This window comes from Pristiophorus japonicus, chromosome 4, assembly GCF_044704955.1.
Source record: "Pristiophorus japonicus isolate sPriJap1 chromosome 4, sPriJap1.hap1, whole genome shotgun sequence".
NCBI classification, from domain to species: domain Eukaryota; kingdom Metazoa; phylum Chordata; class Chondrichthyes; family Pristiophoridae; genus Pristiophorus; species Pristiophorus japonicus.
In genome coordinates, this window is record NC_091980.1 from 124,579,840 (window position 1) to 124,596,587 (window position 16,748).

A 16,748-nucleotide genomic window follows, 5' to 3' on the forward strand; every position below is an offset into this window, starting at 1 on the left:
CAAGGCCACCTCCTTAAGTACTCTGGGATGCAGTCCATCAGGCCCTGGGGATTTATCAGCCTTCAATCCCATCAATTTACCCAACACAATTTCCCGACTAATAAGGATTTCCCTCAGTTCCTCCTCCTTACTAGACCCTCCGACCCCTTTTATATCCGGAAGGTTGTTTGTGTCCTCCTCAGTGAATACCGAACCAAAGTACTTGTTCAATTGGTCCGCCATTTCTTTATTCCCCGTTATGACTTACCCTGATTCTGACTGCAGGGGACCTACGTTTGTCTTTACTAACCTTTTTCTCTTTACATATCTATAGAAACTTTTGCAATCCTTCTTAATGTTCCCTGCAAGCTTCTTCTCGTACTCCATTTTCCCTGCCCTAATCAAACCCTTTGTCCTCCTCTGCTGAGTTCTAAATTTCTCCCAGTCCCCGGGTTCGCTGCTATTTCTGGCCAATTTGTATGCCACTTCCTTGGCTTTAATGCTATCCCTGATTTCCCTTGATAGCCACGGTTGAGCCACCTTCCCTTTTTTATTTTTACGCCAAACAGGAATGTACAATTATTGTAGTTCATCCATGCGGTCTCTAAATGTCTGCCATTGCCCATCCACAGTCAACCCCTTCAGTATCATTCACCAATCTATCCTAGCCAATTCACGCCTCATACCTTCAAAGTTACCCTTCTTTAAGTTCTGGACCATGGTCTCTGAATTAACTGTTTCATTCTCCATCCTAATGCAGAATTCCACCATATTATGGTCACTCTTCCCCAAGGGGCCTCGCACAACGAGATTGCGAATTAATCCTCTCTCATTACACAACACCCAGTCTAAGATGGCCTCCCCCCTAGTTGGTTCCTCGACATATTGGTCTAGAAAAACATCCCTTATGCACTCCAGGAAATCCTGCTCCACCGTATTGCTTCCAGTTTGGTTAACCCAATCTATGTGCATATTAAAGTCACCCATTATAACTGCTGCACCTTTATTGCACGCACCCCTAATTTCATGTTTGATGCCCTCCCCAACATCACTACTATTGTTTGGAGGTCTGTACACAACTCCCACTAACGTTTTTTGCCCTTTGGTATTCTGCAGCTCGACCCATATAGATTCCACATCATCCAAGCTAATGTCCTTCCGAACTATTGCCTTAATTTGCTCCTTAACCAGCAATGCTACCCCACCTCCTTTTCCTTTTATTCTATCTTTCCTGAATTTGAATACCCCTGGATGTTGAGTTCCCAGCCCTGATCATCCTGGAGCCACGTCTCCGTAATCCCAATCACATCATATTTGTTAACATCTATTTGCACAGTTAATTCATCCACCTTATTGTGGATACTCCTTGCATTAAGACACAAAGCTTTCAGGCTTGTTTTTTTAACTCCCTTTGTCCTTTTAGAATTTTGCTGTGCAGTGGCCCTTTTTGTTCTTTGCCTTGGGTTTCTCTGCCCTCCACTTTTCCTCATCTCCTTTCTGTCTTTTGCTTTTGCCTCCTTTTTGTTTCCCTCTGTCTCCCTGCATTGGTTCCCATCCCCCTGCCATATTAGTTTAAATCCTCCCCAACAGCACTAGCAAACACTCCCCCTAGGACATTGGTTCCGGTCCTGCCCAGGTGCAGACCGTCCGGTTTGTACTGGTTCCACCTCCCCCAGAACCAGTTCCAATGCCCCAGGAATTTGAATCCCTCCCTGCTGCACCACTGCTCAAGCCACGTATTCATCTGCGCTATCCTGCGATTCCTACTCTGACTATCACGTGGCACTGGTAGCAATCCCGAGATTACTACTTTTGAGGTCCTACTTTTTAATTTAGCTCCTAGCTCCTTAAATTCGTTTCGTAGGACCTCATCCCTTTTTTTACCTATGTCGTTGGTACCAATGTGCACCACTACAACTGGCTGTTCTCTCTCCCTTTTTAGAATGTCCTGCACCCGCTCCGAGACATCCTTGACCCTTGCACCAGGGAGGCAACATACCATCCTGGAGTCTCGGTTGCGGCCGCAGAAACGCCTATCTATTCCCCTCACCATTGAATCCCCAATCACTATTGCTCTCCCACTCTTTTTCCTGCCCTCCTGTGCAGCAGAGCCAGCCATGGTGCCGTGAACTTGGCTGCTGCTGCCCTCCCCTGATGAGTCATCCCCCTCAACAGTACCCAAAGCAGTGTATCTGTTTTGCAGGGGGATGACCACATGGGACTCCTGCACTACCTTCCTTGCACTGCTCTTCCTGTTGGTCTTCCATTCCCTATCTGGCTGTGGACCCTTTCCCTGCGGTACGACCAACTCGCTACACGTGATACTCACGTCATTCTCAGCATCGTGGATGCTCCAGAGTGAATCCACCCTCAGCTCCAACTCCGCAACGCGGACCATCAGGAGCTTGAAGTGGATACACTTCCTGCAGATATAGTCGTCAGGGACACTGGTGTCGTCCCTGAGTTCCCACATGGTACAGGAGGAGCATAACACCCGACCGAGCTCTCCTGCCATGACTTAACCCTTAGATACACTTAAATTGGCAACAACAATATTAAAAGTTACTCACTGATATAGGAGAAAAAAGAAAAACTGCTCACCAATCCAGCCAATCACTTACCCTCTTGGCTGTGACGTCACCTTTTGATTTCTTTCTACTTCTTTTTGCCTTCTCCCTGTAGCTGCACAAGTACGCCTTTTATAGGCCTCTCAACGCACCTCCTCGACGCTGCTCCCGACTGCCGCCGACGCTGATTCTCCAACCATCAACATCCTGAGGGTCACCATTGACCAGAAACTCTACTGGTCCAGCCACGTAAATACTGTTGCAACGGCGAGTGTCTCACCCCAATGTCTTTCCACCATCTACAAGGCACAAGTCTCAGGAGTGTGATGGAATGCTGTCCACTTGCCTGGATGAGTGCAGCTCCAACAACACTCAAGAAGCTCGACACCATCCAGGACAAAGCAGCCCGTTTGTTTGGCACCCCATCCATCACCTTAAATATTCACTTCCTCGACCACTGGTGCACCGTGGCTGCAGTGTGTACCATCGACGATGCACTGCAGCAACTCGCCAAGGCTTCTTCTGCAACACTTCCCAACCCCCCGATCACTACCACCTAGAAGGACAAGGACAGAAGATGCATGGGAACGCCATCACCTGCGTATTCCCCTCCAAGCTACACACCATCCTGACTTGGAAGTACATCGCAGTTCCTTCATTGTCGCTGGGTCAAAATCCTGGAACTCCCTCCCTCCCTAACAGCACTGTGGGAGTTCCTTCACCACAAGGACTGCCGAGGTTCAAGAAGGCAGCTCACCACTACCTTCTCAAAGGCAATGAGGGATGGGCAATAAATGCTGGCCTTGCCAGTGACACCCACATCCCGTGAACACATTTAAAAAAAAGGCCTTCCTTCTGAATTCAAGGGTTCTGGTCAGACTAGTTGTTCTTAGCCATGGGTGCTCGAGTTACTATCCCCTTGGCATGCCGTATGACAGGGCAATGGAGCAAAAGCAGCAAAGAAGAAAGAAAGATTTGGATTTATATAGCGCCTTTCATGATTACTGGATGTCTCAAAGCGCTTTACAGCCAATAAAAAACTTTCGGAGTGTAGTCACTGTTGTAATGTAGGAAATGTGGCAGCCAACTTGAACAAAAGCAAGCTCCCATCAACACCAATGTGATAATGACCAGATAATCTATTTTTTTGTTATGTTGTTTGAGGAATAAATATCAATTAGGACACTGGGAATAAATCCCCTGCTTTTCTTCAAGATAGTATCATGGAATCTTTTACATCCACTTGAGAGAGCAGACAGGGTTTTGGTTCAACATCTCATCTGAAAGACAGCATCTCCAACAGTGCAGCACTCCCTCAGCACTGCATTGGCACCTAGATTTTTCTTTTGTTCAAGTTCCTGGAGTGAGACTTGAACTAACAGCCTTCAGACCCAGAGAGGAGAGTGCTACCCACTGAGCCACAGCTGACACAGGAGCTGGAGCAGAAGCAGCAAAGAAGAGGACAAACTGCTCACAGAGGAAGCAGAAGGCCTCTCAGCAGGAGGCGTTACCCACCTCGGGTCTTCCAAGTGCAATTCTCCTACCTCAACCTGAGCCAGGAGCAGTGTGTGAGGCATCTGCGATTTATCAAGGAGGTGCTCACAGAACTCTGTCACCTCTTGCAACCAGACCTGCAGCCTCACACCAGGGCCAGGGCAAGGACAGTTTGATATTAATTTGGCTCCAACAGATTAAAAGAAAAGAACTCAGGCTGGAATTAGCCCCATAAAAAACGGGTGAGTTTGGAGCGTGGGGGCATTTAAATGGTTAAAAATGGGATTCCCGACCTGATCCCACTTCCAATCCGCCCACTTCTGGTTTTAACGGAGGCGGGGTGAGGGGTGGGTGAGCAACCCGCTCCCAGGGGGTGATACAATAATTTAAATTATATAATGAGACTGGAAGCCTCTTTTTTCACCTCTATTTTGAATGTAACTGCATATGAACAAGTACTTTGGTTCGGTATTCACTAAGGAGGATACAAACAACCTTCCGGATATAAAAGGGGTCAGAGGGTCTAGTAAGGAGGGGGAACTGAGGGAAATCTTTATTAGTCGGGAAATTGTTTTGGGGAAATTGATGGGATTGAAGGCCGATAAATCCCCAGGGCCTGATGGACTGCATCCTAGAGTACTTAAGGAGGTGGCCTTGGAAATAGCGGATGCATTGACAGTCATTTTCCAACATTCCATTGACTCTGGATCAGTTCCTATGGAGTGGAGGGTAGCCAATGTAACCCCACTTTTTAAAAAAGGAGGGAGAGAGAAAACAGGGAATTATAGACCGGTCAGCCTGACCTCAGTAGTGGGTAAAATGATGGAATCAATTATTAAGGATGTCATAGCAGTGCATCTGGAAAATGGTGACATGATAGGTCCAAGTCAGCATGGATTTGTGAAAGGGAAATCATGCTTGACAAATCTTCTGGAATTTTTTGAGGATGTTTCCAGTAAAGTGGACAAAGGAGAACCAGTTGATGTGGTATATTTGGACTTTCAGAAGGCTTTCGACAAGGTCCCACACAAGAGATTAATGTGCAAAGTTAAAGCACATGGGATTGGGGGTAGTGTGCTGACGTGGATTGAGAACTGGTTGTCAGACAGGAAGCAAAGAGTAGGAGTAAACGGGTACTTTTCAGAATGGCAGGCAGTGACTAGTGGAGTGCCGCAAGGTTCTGTGCTGGAGCCCCAGCTGTTTACATTGTACATTAATGATTTAGACGAGGGGATTAAATGCAGTATCTCCAAATTTGCGGATGATACTAAGTTGGGTGGCAGTGTGAGCTGCGAGGAGGATGCTATTAGGCTGCAGAGTGACTTGGATAGGTTAGGTGAGTGGGCAAATGCATGGCAGATGAAGTATAATGTGGATAAATGTGAGGTTATCCACTTTGGTGGTAAAAACAGAGAGACAGACTATTATCTGAATGGTGACAGATTAGGAAAAGGGAAGGTGCAACGAGACCTGGGTGTCATGGTACATCAGTCATTGAAGGTTGGCATGCAGGTACAGCAGGCGGTTAAGAAAGCAAATGGCATGTTGGCCTTCATAGCGAGGGGATTTGAATACAGGGGCAGGGAGGTGTTGCTACAGTTGTACAGGGCCTTGGTGAGGCCACACCTGGAGTATTGTGTACAGTTTTGGTCTCCTAACTTGAGGAAGGACATTCTTGCTATTGAGGGAGTGCAGCGAAGGTTCACCAGACTGATTCCCGGGATGGCGGGACTGACCTATCAAGAAAGATTGGATCAACTGGGCTTGTATTCACTGGAGTTCAGAAGAATGAGAGGGGACCTCATAGAAACGTTTAAAATTCTGACGGGTTTAGACAGGTTAGATGCAGAAAGAATGTTCCCAATGTTGGGGAAGTCCAGAACCAGGGGTCACAGTCTGAGGATAAGGGGTAAGCCATTTAGGACCGAGATGAGGAGAAACTTCTTCACCCAGAGAGTGGTGAACCTGTGGAATTCTCTACCACAGAAAGTAGTTGAGGCCAATTCACTAAATATATTCAAAAGGGAGTTAGATGAAGTCCTTACTACTCGGGGGATCAAGGGTTATGGTGAGAAAGCAGGAAGGGGGTACTGAAGTTTCATGTTCAGCCATGAACTCATTGAATGGCGGTGCAGGCTAAAGGGCTGAATGGCCTGCTCCTGCACCTATTTTCTATGTTTCTATGTTTCTATGAATGGATTTCACACAATTCGTGCAAACCGGCAGTTAAACCTCCCCACGAGGCCTCCGATTGTCTCCCTCGTGGTCACTGACAGAAAACAAATGAAGTGTCAATCAATCATGGGTGGTATTTGGAGGAGCTTATTGTTGAAAATTCAAAGTTAAAAAGACTTTTAAAGCTCAGCAGAAGTTAGAGTTGGGGAGAGACACAGCGCCGCCATGATTTCTTCATCTTTGCCTGTCACCTCCTGGCGGTGCTATCTCAGCTGGTTTACTTCCTGACTGCTCACTAGCTCACAGTGCCATGCCTTGATGTAGGCTTTCAGATTGTCTGTGAAACAGATGACCTGGCTACAAGAGAAAGCCATGCTTTACTCCAATGGTGTCCATCCTCATGTGGCGGGAGAAATTGGAGTCATTTGCGCCTGATCTTTGTGACCGGGCACGATGCTGCTAACAACTCCCGCTAAATCCGACGGGAGTTTAGTGACGGCGCTCAGACATTGCGCCCTGCGATCGTGACATCATCGGCGTGCGCATCGCCTTGTCAACGCCCCAGACCCCAAATTGGGTTTCGCCTCCTGAAGCTGTGCCGGGTGATGACCGCAACAGCTTCAGGAGACGCATACCATGCGGCCAGCCTCTAGCGGGGCAAAATTTAAAGGGGAGGTGGCCGACTGCTCTGGTAAAAAATGTCTGCTTTTCTTTCCCGCACCAGTGCAACTTTAGACGTGGGGTTTGTGCCGCGATCGTTCAGCCCGGCACTCTGCTTGAATGCTGGGCTGATCACGCAGCACTCCCGCTCCCTGGTGGTCCAGGTAGGAACTTTCTTATTATGCAGAGTATGCAGCTTGGACCCTTCCCTTTAATTCAGGAAAGAGCCCCTCCTACGCGACGTGGTACGCAGCCCAGTGCGTAGTGCTGCGAGCTGTGCAACCTGTTACCGTCCCAGGAAGAAAGTGGAGCGCTTGGTTTAGGGGGCGGTAAAACCCAATTTACCGTGAGAGGTGAGCCTTCAGTGCCTGGTGCAAATTCTCACGCCTCACGAGTGCTAGCGCCCCAAAATGGGAGCTCAGCCGATTTTTAGGCCTGGAAATCCTCCAGACAAGCTTGAGCCGACCATGAGTATATAACATTCATTATGGGGTTAGTCTATAGTAGACATTTGGGCTCTGATATTCAACGGGAGGCAGAGTGCGGGGGGAAACCCGGCAAGGCCTGGGACATGACGGTTAATGGCAGGATTTCGTTATAATGTTTATCTTCCGTTTCCCATCTGGCAGCCAGCCAAATTAACAGGCTGGCAAAAATAGATCCTTGGGAGAATGATGATTGGAGGCGATGACATGGGTAACGGAAGGGAAAATATTGCAGGAGGTGTGCTGTTGGAATCATGTATAGGTTGGAACCAGTCATGAAGGTGGACAACAGCGAGGAGATGGAGGAGAACCCATAGATTCTTGTTATAGAAGGAACTGTAGAATTTACCAATATCTCGCAAAGATTCCAGGTACCTTTCCCCTGCGAGGAGAAGAATCCCTTTCTGGGCTTTTAAAATGAGTTTAAAGGGGCAGACGAAGCCTGCGGGGGATAAAAGGGGATGCATTCATGGAGACTCCCCCCCCCCACCCAGTGTTTAGACTCATAGGAAAGGGAATTCAAAATGGACCTAAATTACAGAAGCTTGAGATCCCCTAAACATCTATGGGAAGGAGCATATCAATTTTAAGATTCTACAACATTTTGGCTGCAAAAAAAAAGAGTTACCAAATACAGGAGGTGGGGCCAAATTCGTGTATTAAAGACCCCAGACTGTCTGGGGGAACTATTCACCCTCTAAGAGATAATCGAATTACCCAATCAAGCACAATGGAAATCATGGTCAAGAAACTGGACAATTCTAAAACAATGCAAAACCAGTGATAGCACATTCTCACACCCTAATTGAGTTACTGCTGACAAAGGAGACATTTGAAAATCAGTGGACAGAACAGTTCAAACAGAGCCCAAGAGATTTGATGGGAGATAACGGAGCCTTTTTTTTTAGAATATATCTATCCCCCAGTTTTTACAAGGAAAGACCAGCAAGGAGCAGCACGCAGACTAGCAGAACACAGAAACTAGCAGAAGACAGGAGAGAAGCAGAGCACAGACTGGAACACAGACACAGAAACAAGCAGCTGGAGCTGGGGAGTGAAGAAATGGAGCAGTGAAGGAAACTACTAGAACTCATCAAGAACTGACCGAGCACGCGGCCCACGAAACGGAAGGTTGTCAGCAACCAAATTGACAAACCCGGGCCACCACAACCAGCGAAACGACCAACCAAAACCAACTCAGCAAAAAATGAAGAATCGACCTTTATTTCCACTCTACAATCTACTTCGGAATGACCAACGGGTGAGAAATTACCAAAAGGGACTAACTAAAACTATTCCTATCCAAAGAAAGTGGGTACTTACCCCATACATCCAAAACGCAACTTACCGCATCAACGGACGCACCCCAACCGAAGACTACGCAGTCCGAAGTCCTCTCCTTCGACCGGGGTACGGCTCGCCTAGAAGGACAAGTGCAGCGAACCCCGAAACCACGATTCACTGGCAACTGTCAAAAGGGATTGGTGAGCATGACCCCTGAACCCACAGAGCTATAACTTAGTTAGTTAGGGGAATTAGGGGAGGGAGGCTGGGATAACTTGTGTAAATGGGTATCTGCATTCTCCTCTTTACCCCAGTTAGAGTTTAAGCTGTATTCTTTTCCCCACAGGCTGCAATTTGACGTTTTATTCAATGTGTTGTACCCCTCAGTGTGTATTGGTCTGTTTGTGTTATTAAAGGTGTGTCTTTTACTTATTTTAAACACAATAAAGCCATACCTGCTTCCTACCTTGAAACCGATTGTCTGTCCAAGTCTGTCACAGTTCCTTCATAATTCCAGTGTCTAGAACCAAGGGTGTGGGAGCGATTCGGAACCGCTCATATAAGGTCAGAAGGGAAAGCTGACCCCCTGCAAACCACCCCTTACAGAACTGAGGTCGATAGGTGGTGTTAACATACAGATCAGCCATGATCTAATTGAATAACAGAACAGCCAAATTAACAGGGTGGCCTGCTGTCGGCCAGGGAAACCAATAGCAGGACACCACAGCTGGAGACCGTTGGGGACGGTCATTGGCAATCGTGAGGGAGGGAACTATCGATTGGGGCTTGTGGGAGTAGGTCGCCAATCGGGGAGGGGGGGGCGGCGCGGTGCGTGAAAGAGAGAGGCCGCGATCAACAAAAGGGAGGCCGAAGCCTTCCTTGAGTGGCCGGGGGTGAGTTTCTCCTGGCTCACAAGGGGTGCTCTAAAAAGCACTTACCTTCTGGAGCCGGCAACTTCCGCCTCCATTTCGATGCCGGGTTTCCTAAATCCTGGGAAAACCCGGCTGACAGCTATTAAATTTAAATATAGCTCCCAACTAAACTGTGGGAATCTGATTTAAATATGTTAATGAAGTGTCTTGTCTCTCGAGAGCGACACACCCCCCCGCTGGCTACTCGCCGCTGTAAAAATGGCACTGGGCACGTACACGGCAGGCTGGGCATGCCTTCCCCATTTTTAAAATTTTAACTCCCCCTCCCCTCTCATGCCCATCATGGTAGGATTAACATTGAGACTTTGATTTCCAAAAGGTTATACATTCAGAAGCAGTTGTTTTGTTGAAGGAATTCTAAATAGTGCAACAATCCAAGATGTTGTTTAATTCTAATGTCCATTTTTCTAGTCATCATCATCATAGGCAGTCCCTCGGAGTCGAGGATGACTTGCTTCCTCTCTAAAAGTGAGTTCTCAAGTGGCTGAAGAGTCCAATGCGGGACCTACAATCTCTGTCACAAGTGGGGCAAATGGTAGTTGAAGGAACAGGTGGGTGGGATGCCTGGATTGCCATGTGCTCCTTCTGCTGTTGATACTTGGCTTCAGCTTGTTCTCAGCAAAGACTCGAGGTGTTCAGCGCCTTCCCGGATGAATTTCCTCCACTTTGGGCGGTCTTGGGCCAGGGATTCCCAGGTGTTAGTGGGAATGTTACATTTTTTCAAGGAAGCTTTAAGGATGTCCTTGAAGTGTTTCCTCTGCCCACCTGGGGCTCGCTTGCCGTGTAGGAGCTCCGAATAGAGCGCTTGTTTTGGGAGTCTCGTGTCAGGCATGCGGGCGATGTGGCCCATCCAGTGGAGCTGATCGAGCATGGTCAGTGCTTCGATGCTGGGGATATTGGCCTGAGTGAGGACACTGATGTAAAGTCCTGTCCCCTCAGTACAGATTCACACGAGGCATGTAGTGAAGTCAAGGTCACTCTGGACCTGCACCTTTATTTCACAGCTCTGGAATGCCGCACTTGCCTGAGACCTGCCCTTATATACCTGTCTCTTGCAAGTGCACCCCTGGTGGTAAGGTATGCTGGTGGTTACAGGTCATATCTTATTACAGTCATGTATAGCATGTTAGGATACAGTTATATATAATAATGTAAGATACATGACATCTGACATTGATGCGCCTATCCTGCCAATGGATTTGCAGGATCTTGCGGAGGCAGCGTTGGGTATACTTCTCCAGTGTTTTGAGGTGCCTGCTGACAATAGTCTATGTCTCTGAGCCACATAGGAGGACGGGTATCATGACTGCTCTGTAGACCATGAGCTTGGTGCCGGGTTTGAGGTCCCAGTCTTCAAACACTCTCTTCCTCAGGCATCTGATGGCTGCACTGACACACTGAAGGCAGTGTTGGACCTCGTCGTCGATGTCTGCCTTTGTTGTCAGTGGGCTCCCGAGGTATGGAAAATGGTCCACGTTACCCAAGGCCTCGTCGTGGATTTTGATAACTGAGGGGCAGTGTTGTGTGCCGGGGGTAAGTTGGTCGAGGATGTTTGTCTTACGGATGTTTAGTGTAAGGCCCACGCTCTCTTACGCCTCGGTGAAGGTATTGACGATGGCTTGGAGTTCGGCCTCATATAATAAAGTGTATAATAAATGATTGTTATAAGTGAAAGAAAGATCTGGGCGTACTAGTGCATAGATCTTTAAAGGTTCATGAGCAATGCAGTGAAGCAATAGCTGGAACAAATCAGATGTTGGGGTACATTGATAGGAGAATTGAGTATAAAACAAAGCAAAGTATTTTGTCCTTATACAAGACCTTGGTCAGGCCTCAGTTAGAATACTGTGTCCATTTTGGTCTCCTCGTGTGGTGGTAATATTGAGGCTTTGGAAAGGGTGCAGAGGAGGGCCACAAAATTACTTTCCAGTTTGAAATTTCTTTTTATCAAGATAGGCTAAAAGAGCTTTAGAGAAGGGCGGACTTGGGGGTGATTAAATCGAAGTTTATAAGATGATGAAGGGTCTTGGATCTAACCATCTTCAGTTTCTTCATCAATAACTTTTTCTCCATCACAATGTCAGAAGTGGGGATGTTCGCTGATGACAGCACAGTGTTCAGTTCCATTCGCAACTCCTCAGATAATGAACCAGTCCATGCCAGCATTCAGCAAGACCTGGATGACATTCAACTTGGGCTGATAAGTGGCAAATAACATTCACGCTACACAAGTACCAGGCAATGACTATCTCCAACAAGTGGGAGTCTAACCACCTCTCCTTGATATTCACCTGCATCCCTATCACCGAATTCCCCACCATCAACATCCTGGGGGTCAAAATTGACCAGAAACTTAACTGAATCAGTCTCATAAATCATAGGCAGTCCCTCGGAATTGAGGAAGACTTGCTTCCACTCTTAGCATAAGTTCTTAGGTGGCTGTACAGTCCAATACGAGAACCACAGTCTCTGTCACAAGTTGGACAGACAGTGGTTGAAGGAATGGGTTGGCGGAGAGTCTGGTTTGCCGCACGCTCCTTCCGCTGTCTGCGCTTGATTTCTGCATGCACTCAGCGATGAGACTCGAGGAGCTCAGCGCCCTCCCGGATGCATTTCCTCCACTTAGGGCGGTCTTTGGCCAGGGACTCCCAGGTGTCAGTGGGGCACTTTACCAGGGAAGCTTTGAGGGTATCCTTGTAACGTTTCCACTGCCCACCTTTGGCTCATTTGCCGTGGACGAGTTCCAAGTAGAGCACTTGCTTTGGGAGTCTCGTGTCTGGCATGTGAACTATGTGGCCTGCCCAGCAGAGCTGATTAAGTGTGGTCAGTGCTTCAATGCTGGTGATGTTGGCCTGGACGAGGACGCTAATGTGCATCTGTCATCCCAGGGTATTTGTAGGATCTTGCGGAGACATCGTTGGTGGTATTTCTCCAGCGACTTGAGTTGTCTACTGTACAAGATCCACGTCTCTGAGCCATACAGGAGGGCGGGTATTACTACGGCCCTGTAGACCATGAGCTTGGTGACAATTTTGAGGGCTTGGTCTTCAAACACTCTTTTCCCAAGGCAGCCGAAGGCTGCACTGGCGCACTGGAGGCGATGTTGGATCTCGTCGTCAATGCCTGCTCTTGTTAATAGGAGGCTCCCGTGATAAGGGAAGTGGTCCACGTTGTCCAGGGCCGTGCCATAGATCTTGATGTCTGGGGGGCAGTGCTGTGCGGCAAAAACAGGCTGGTGGAGGACCTTTGCCTTACTGATGTTTAGCATAAGGCCCATGCTTTTGTACACCTCAGTAAATACGTCAACTATGTTCTGGAGTTCAGCCTCTGTGTGCACAGACATACCGTCGTCCGCGTACTGTAGCTCGACGACAGAGGTTGGAGTGGTCTTGGACCTGGCCTGGAGACGGCGAAGGTTGAACAGCTTCCCACTGGTTCTGTCGTTTAATTCCACTCCAGCGGGGAGCTTGTCAACTGTGTCGTGGAGCATGGCAGCGAGGAAGATTGAGAAGAAAATATTGTGGCAACAAGAGCGGGTCAGAGACTGGGTATTCTGCAGTGAGTGTCTCACCTCCTGACACTCTGAAGCCTTTCCACCATCTACAAGGCACAAGACACGAGTGTGATGGAATACTCTCCACTTGTCTGGATGATTGCAGCTCCAACAACACTCGACACTATCCAGGACAAAGCTGCCCGCTTGATTGGCACCCCATCCACCACCTTCACTCCCTCCATCACTGGCGCACCGTGGCTGCAGTATGTACCATGTATAAGATGCACTGCAGCAACTCACCACGGCTTCTTCGACAGCACCTCCCACGTGACCTCTACCACCTCGAAGAACAAGGGCAGCAGGCGCATGGGATTACCATCACCTGCAAGTTCCCACACCAACCTGACTTCCTTCATCATTGCTGGGTAAAAGTCCTGGAACTCCCTCTCTAACAGCACTGTGGGAGTACTTTCACCACAAGGACTGCAGCGGTTCAAGAAGGTGGCTCATCACCACCTTCTCAAGGGCAATTAGGGATGGGCAATAAATGCTGGCCTTGCCAGTGAAGCCCACATCCCGGAACGACTTAAAAAAAAAGCTTTTGTTCGAGTTTAGAGTTTGTTCCAATTAAATAGGTTAGGGAGGATCAGGGATCACAATTTTAAGTTGTACAAGGCCAGATCTACGTTAGATGGCTGGAGGCGGTTCTTTTCCCAGAGAATAATGGACCTCTGAACCAGTCTATCAGCTCGTCTGGTGGACACTGATTCATTGAATTCCTTCAAGCGACAGCTGGATCTGTTTCTGGCTGGGGCAGAGATCACCTCGTACAATAGGTAGCACTGCATAGAATTAACAAGGCCAGAGTGATCTGGATTAGTTTGATCGCTTTTGGGAATCAGAGAGGAATTTGACAGATTTTTTTTCTCCCCAAATTGGCCTGGGTTATTATCTGTTTTCCTCCTTCTCCCAAGGAGATCAAATGGATGTGGGTAGGGTGGAGAGCGTATATATTGTGTGGGACAGGCTGGATGGTCGAGAGGGTCATTTCCTATTTGTCATTGTTCATATGTTTCCGAACCCATCTATTGAGTAACGAGAGTTCATTCTGGTCAGTCCTCTCTTCTCTGTGTGAATGTATTTACCTATTCCAGGGAGAGAAGGCATTATCTGATAATCTCATCATTCATTCGCCTCTAAAACTGGGAATTGTTGACACTCGCAACATTAAAGACTGCTGTCTTTCAGAAAATATCATCTGTGGCGAGAGTGGAAAAATTCTCTTGTTCCTACACGCTGCTGGAATCTTTCACCACGTGCTGGAATGTTGACATTTGTTTTGTGTGTGAAGGCCTTACAAGCAAATGAAAAATACATTTCTGCGCTCTGGGGGAATGACACCACCAAGCATTGAACAGAGAGACAAGGACACTGGTCACTGGGTGGGATGTCCCCTCCTGCAATCAGTTTGATCCACAGCTGCTTTGGGAAATAAATTTTAAAATATATGGAGGAGGAATAGCTCTTAAATGAAAGATGGGACTCCTATTTGCAACCAACAGCAGAGAGCGCTGTTAAGTTATTCTCTGATAGACCAATAAAAAAAATCTCCTTTTTTTCCTCCTATTTTTGGGGGTTGGGGAATGGGGAATGAGAGGGGTCGTGGGGATGGGCTGATTGTGGAACCCTCATATCCTGCAGAGCTAGGAGCAGCAGCCACATGCTGAGTGGGAGTGGTGCCAAGAGAGGGAGCAACCAGTAAAGAAAGAAAAAGAAAGAAAGCCTTGTATTTATATAGCGCCTTTCACAACCACCTATCTACTGAGTATCAAAGCCCTTTACAGCCAATGAAGTACATTCAGAGTGTAGTCACTGTTGTAATGTGAGAAACGCAGCAGCCAATTTGCGCACAGCAAGCTCCCACAAACAGCATTGTGATAACGACCAGATATTCTGTTTTTGTTTTGTGGATTGAGTAAAGGCGTGAGTGTTATGTATTAATGCTTGGGGGTCACCAGACATCAGAGGGCACCGCGGTCGGAGGTCATCGAGCTGTACACATGTGGCATGTGTGCTTGGTCACCTGTATATAAGCTGGGTGTCTTTATCACGCAGGCACTCTCGGGCTGGAAACTCTTTTGAGTTTACCTGAAAATAAACATAAACATTAAACCGTGCCACCCGCCTGGGTGACACAGCAGACATTTTCAAGGCCCCTTTTTTTTTTTCCTTTTTTTTTTGGTTTTTTTTTGGGGCGCTAAAATCAAATTTTTTCCAGTGCCCCCTATAAAAGGGGAGGGGGACACTAAAAGCACCAGCAATTAAAACAAATTAAACTTTAAAACGTAAAATCAAATTAAAATTTGGTTGCCGGGCGTGATGATGCTCTCGGGCTGGAATAAAGATGGATCAGGTTGCACATGAGTGCGTTTACAGTAACTAGACTCGTGAGTCATTACAGTGAGTGAAACCTGGGTAAATAGTGAGATTGTTTCCACTCGTGGGTGAATGGGAACAAGGCAATCTGAGTGTTACCAGTGTTATTGTTAGTTATGAGTGCAATTTCAGTGAGTTACTGGTGCAATCAAAATTCCTCCCAGCTCTGGTATTCTCTTTTTCCTGCCCTCTGCTTCCCTTTTCTCCTGCTCATGGGTGACCTCCTGGTTCTCGGAATTTCTCTCACAACAGGTGCTGGTACTTATACACAAGCAAAGATACTTAACTTATAGGAGGCCCAACCTCTATAAGATAACTGTATTTACATTTATACATATCACGTGATCAGACGGCACATGATCAGGCCTCACATGTTCAGACATCACGTGATCACACCTCCAGGAATGCCTCCAACCAGAGTTGGTAACTTAAACATTGCCCAGGTATCAAACAAAAACTCTTGGTACCGAATCGACATCAGCTCACTCATGTCCTAGTCTTTGGAAAGAATATAGTGAACACTTCTTAGACCATGTATAAAATATGTAGGGGGGTGGTGTGTGGGGTCAGTTTGCCTTCCTGACCAGAGCAGTTGCGAGTTGCTCCCACTCCCTGGTTCTCGAACTTGGATTTATTAATCAGGGTGTGATAAAGTACAGCGGACAACTGTTTTGTACAAAGAAGGTTTGGGTTTTATTCAAGAAAGTAAATAACACAAATACACTCCAATAAAACTGTAAAATCTTACAAAAAGGTTTTAAACAATGGGGAATACTTTATTACAGGTAATAAACACAACAGAAATACCTCCCACCTCCCACCTACTCTCTAACTAGGTCAAACTCTAGGGCTCCAGGGATTCATGCTCACCAGATCCTTCCTTTGACAGCTAGGGCTGTTTCGCGGTTTCAGGGTTCTTTGGTTATAGCCGGTTTGCCTTGCCGTATCCTGGACGTGGTAGAAGACCTCTGCTGCGTATTGAAGCCATTTGGGATGAGTCCGCTGATGCGGTTTGGATTTATCTCTGGTGAGTACCCAATTTCCTTTATTAGCAATAGGGTTTTAAGATCTTTAGCTAATTTTTACCCGCTGGATAGTCTAGGCACAAATTGTAGAGTGGAAAACTTGCGTGGACCCCGATTTTCTTGATGGTTGATTTTCCTGGTTGGTTTCGTCGGTCGCGATGGTCTGGTTGATGGCTGTTCCCAAGTCAGTTGGTGTTGATGTTCCACTGATTGGT